Genomic DNA, 5000 nt, shown 5'->3' with positions numbered 1-5000 from the left:
GATTATTCTAAATTACATTTTCATCATTCATTAGAAAAAAGTTACATGGTGCCGCTTTATTGACTGATAGAAACACATGAACCCTTTAGTGACTGATAGAAACACATAATCATAAACCCTGCGGGAACAATAGAGAAAGAGAGGAAGAATAGATCGAGAAAGCACACGTGTAAAGTGGAGTGAATGAGACAGGGGGGGGGGGGCGGGGGGGGGTTGTGACGGAAATGAGAAAGGGGAGGCAGATAGACAGACACACAGACACACAGATAGACAGACACACAGACACACAGATAGACAGACACACAGACGAGCAGAGCAGCGTGTGTGTCAGTGATGTACAGTCGATTTTGTGGAGATAAACCTGTTAGGAGAGCAGCTAAAACAATCAACCAGCACAATGGATTCACTAATAAGAACAGGAGCTCTGTACGCCAGTAGGACAAGCAAACACTCACATATTGAGCCAGCCAGCCAGTCAGTCAGTCAGCCAGTCAGTCAGTCAGCCAGTCAGTCAGTCAGTCAGATATCCAGTCAGTCAGTCAGCCAGTCAGTCAGTCAGTCAGCCAGTCAGTCAGTCAGTCAGTCAGTCGGTCAGTCAGTCAGATATCCAGTCAGTCAGATATCCAGTCAGTCAGTCAGTCAGTCAGTCAGTCAGATATCCAGTCAGTCAGTCAGTCAGTCAGTCAGTCAGTCAGTCAGTCAGTCAGATATCCAGTCAGTCAGTCAGTCAGTCAGTCAGTCAGTCAGTCAGATAGATATCCAGTCAGTCAGTCAGTCAGTCAGTCAGATATCCAGTCAGTCAGTCAGTCAGTCAGTCAGTCAGTCAGATATCCAGTCAGTCAGTCAGTCAGTCAGATATCCAGTCAGTCAGTCAGTCAGTCAGTCAGTCAGATATCCAGTCAGTCAGTCAGTCAGTCAGTCAGATATCCAGTCAGTCAGATATCCAGTCAGTCAGTCAGTCAGATATCCATTCAGTCAGTCAGTCAGATATCCAGTCAGTCAGTCAGTCAGTCAGATATCCAGTCAGTCAGTCAGTCAGTCAGTCAGTCAGTCAGATATCCAGTCAGTCAGTCAGTCAGTCAGTCAGTCAGTCAGATATCCAGTCAGTCAGTCAGTCAGTCAGTCAGATATCCAGTCAGTCAGTCAGTCAGTCAGTCAGATATCCAGTCAGTCAGTCAGTCAGTCAGATATCCAGTCAGTCAGTCAGTCAGTCAGTCAGATATCCAGTCAGTCAGTCAGTCAGTCAGTCAGTCAGATATCCAGTCAGTCAGATATCCAGTCAGTCAGTCAGTCAGATATCCAGTCAGTCAGTCAGTCAGATATCCAGTCAGTCAGTCAGTCAGTCAGATATCCAGTCAGTCAGTCAGTCAGTCAGTCAGTCAGATATCCAGTCAGTCAGTCAGTCAGATATCCAGTCAGTCAGTCAGTCAGTCAGTCAGTCAGTCAGTCAGTCAGTCAGATATCCAGTCAGTCAGATATCCAGTCAGTCAGTCAGTCAGATATCCAGTCAGTCAGTCAGTCAGATATCCAGTCAGTCAGTCAGTCAGTCAGTCAGATATCCAGTCAGTCAGTCAGTCAGTCAGTCAGTCAGTCAGTCAGTCAGTCAGTCAGTCAGTCAGTCAGTCAGTCAGTCAGTCAGATATCCAGTCAGTCAGTCAGTCAGTCAGTCAGATATCCAGTCAGTCAGTCAGTCAGTCAGTCAGATATCCAGTCAGTCAGTCAGTCAGTCAGTCAGATATCCAGTCAGTCAGTCAGTCAGTCAGTCAGTCAGTCAGATATCCAGTCAGTCAGTCAGTCAGTCAGTCAGTCAGATATCCAGTCAGTCAGTCAGTCAGTCAGATATCCAGTCAGTCAGTCAGTCAGATATCCAGTCAGTCAGTCAGTCAGTCAGTCAGTCAGTCAGTCAGTCAGTCAGTCAGATATCCAGTCAGTCAGTCAGTCAGTCAGTCAGTCAGTCAGTCAGTCAGTCAGTCAGATATCCAGTCAGTCAGTCAGTCAGTCAGTCAGTCAGATATCCAGTCAGTCAGTCAGTCAGTCAGTCAGTCAGATATCCAGTCAGTCAGTCAGATATCCAGTCAGTCAGTCAGTCAGATAGATATCCAGTCAGTCAGTCAGTCAGTCAGTCAGATATCCAGTCAGTCAGTCAGTCAGTCAGTAGTCTCTAAGGTAAAATAGTGATCTACAAGCTCATAACACGTCGCATGCGATGCATTATGAGTTTGTAGATCTGCCTTTTTCACTACTTTTGTGCTACACTCTTATATGATGAAGTATAGGGCATCAATTTATTAACCTGACGCTGCCAGATCCAAGAAGCTTGCTACACAAATTTGTTTCACAGCTTATTGGGATCTGGGATCTCTCAGGCAGTTGAGCTGACAAAAATCCGTTCCGTACCGGACCAATCAGCGTGAGCTAAGGGCGGGATATGTGCGAAACCGGACGTGAAGCTATATAGACACGACAATATGATTGGTTGTGTTTGCACGCCCACACGGTGATAGACAGACGGTCCCATCCAATCATCTACCAAGTATCTTGAAAAAAAGGAACAGCCCGTCATCGAATTTGCTTCCGCGATCCCAGATCCCAATAAGCTGTGAAACAAATTTGTGTAGCAAGCTTCTTGGATCTGGCAGCGTCAGGTTATCAATTTATATGATATGATTATAATTATATATTTTAATATAGGCATATATATAAAATGTGGACGCGCGACTTTCCCAAGCTGAATTAGATGCCAAATCACTGTCACCGTTCATCGATTAGTATTTGGGTCTTCTTTTGGCCTCTCCAACTCAATTTCCCTGCCGGGACTCCCAGGGGTGCTGGAGGGGGTTTCAGTGTGTCCTCAGGGTGACTCCCAGGGGTGCTGGAGGGGGTTTCAGTGTGTCCTCAATGTGACTCCCAGGGGTGCTGGAGGGGGTTTCAGTGTGTCCTCAATGTGACTCCCAGGGGTGCTGGAGGGGGTTTCAGTGTGTCCTCAGTGTGTCCTCAGGGTGCTGGAGGGGGTTTCAGTGTGTCCTCAGGGTGCTGGAGGGGGTTTCAGTGTGTCCTCAGTCTGGAGGGGGTTTCAGTGTGTCCTCAGGGTGCTGGAGGGGGTTTCAGTGTGTCCTCAGGGTGCTGGAGGGGGTTTCAGTGTGTCCTCAGGGTGCTGGAGGGGGTTTCAGTGTGTCCTCAGGGTGCTGGAGGGGGTTTCAGTGTGTCCTCAGGGTGCTGGAGGGGGTTTCAGTGTGTCCTCAGGGTGCTGGAGGGGGTTTCAGTGTGTCCTCAGGGTGCTGGAGGGGGTTTCAGTGTGTCCTCAGGGTGTCCTCAGGGTGCTGGAGGGGGTTTCAGTGTGTCCTCAGGGTGCTGGAGGGGGTTTCAGTGTGTCCTCAGGGTGCTGGAGGGGGTTTCAGTGTGTCCTCAGTGTGTCCTCAGGGTGCTGGAGGGGGTTTCAGTGTGTCCTCAGGGTGCTGGAGGGGGTTTCAGTGTGTCCTCAGTGTGTCCTCAGGGTGCTGGAGGGGGTTTCAGTGTGTCCTCAGGGTGCTGGAGGGGGTTTCAGTGTGTCCTCAGTGTGTCCTCAGGGTGCTGGAGGGGGTTTCAGTGTGTCCTCAGGGTGCTGGAGGGGGTTTCAGTGTGTCCTCAGTCTGGAGGGGGTTTCAGTGTGTCCTCAGGGTGCTGGAGGGGGTTTCAGTGTGTCCTCAGGGTGCTGGAGGGGGTTTCAGTGTGTCCTCAGGGTGCTGGAGGGGGTTTCAGTGTGTCCTCAGGGTGCTGGAGGGGGTTTCAGTGTGTCCTCAGGGTGCTGGAGGGGGTTTCAGTGTGTCCTCAGGGTGCTGGAGGGGGTTTCAGTGTGTCCTCAGGGTGCTGGAGGGGGTTTCAGTGTGTCCTCAGTGTGTCCTCAGGGTGCTGGAGGGGGTTTCAGTGTGTCCTCAGGGTGCTGGAGGGGGTTTCAGTGTGTCCTCAGTCTGGAGGGGGTTTCAGTGTGTCCTCAGGGTGCTGGAGGGGGTTTCAGTGTGTCCTCAGTCTGGAGGGGGTTTCAGTGTGTCCTCAGGGTGCTGGAGGGGGTTTCAGTGTGTCCTCAGGGTGCTGGAGGGGGTTTCAGTGTGTCCTCAGGGTGCTGGAGGGGGTTTCAGTGTGTCCTCAGGGTGCTGGAGGGGGTTTCAGTGTGTCCTCAGTCAAATGAGTGTCTCCGCCAGGCGGAAAGGCATGGCCAAGACTATGTTTTGTACCTTGTCCGTCCTTGTGTCCATCCGTCCTTGTGTCCGTCCGTCCTTGGTTCCGTCTGTGGCCAAAGGTGCCAGCACGGTTTGATCGCAGTGAAACTGTGCAAAGTAACACACTCCCTGGATGGCCAGAGCAGAACCTCTGTTATAGCGCCACCAGGAGGCCGGTTTTTTTTAAGAATCCACTAGGGCCAGGGGTCATTATGTCTGAATAGTTAATGTAAGGCAAAGCAATGCAATTTTATATCACATTTCAACAAATAGGCAATTCAATGTTCTTTGTGAAACAATCTACTGTATATAAAGGTAAAATTGTGTCGGGCGGTCACGCAGATATGCCCTTATATGGATGCACTGACTGGAGGCAACGGTTTAACATCATGAGCGTGAATGGCTTACCGTTGTTATGGTGTGTTCACACGGGCTGATGTAAAAGATGCAGTCTACCATTCATTGTCAATGGAAGCACAGCGACATGAAGATGCAAAGATACAGACTACCATTCATTGTCAATGGAAGCACAGCGACATGAAGATGCAAAGATACAGTCTACCATTCATTGTCAATGGAAGCACAGCGACATGAAGATACAAAGATACAGTCTACCTACCATTCATTGTCAATGGAAGCACAGCGACATGACGATGCAAAGATACAGTCTACCATTCATTGTCAATGGAAGCACAGCGACATGACGATGCAAAGATACAGTCTACCATTCATTGTCAATGGAAGCACAGCGACATGACGATGCAAAGATACAGTCTACCTACCATTCATTGTCAATGGAAGCAC

The 5000-nt window shown here is 49.5% G+C and overlaps 1 protein-coding gene across 2 annotated transcripts in view; it reads left to right on the top strand.

The window, feature by feature from the left end:
* The window catches only part of slc18a1 (solute carrier family 18 member A1), a 42199-nt gene that overhangs the window by 1439 nt on the left and 35760 nt on the right, over positions 1-5000 (top strand). The window lies entirely within an intron of this gene.

This window comes from Protomyctophum parallelum (assembly GCF_964188405.1).
Source record: "Protomyctophum parallelum genome assembly, chromosome: 15".
NCBI lineage: Eukaryota > Metazoa > Chordata > Actinopteri > Myctophiformes > Myctophidae > Protomyctophum > Protomyctophum parallelum.
Note: the sequence above shows the minus strand (reverse complement) of the source record. Positions and strands in the feature narration are given on the sequence as shown.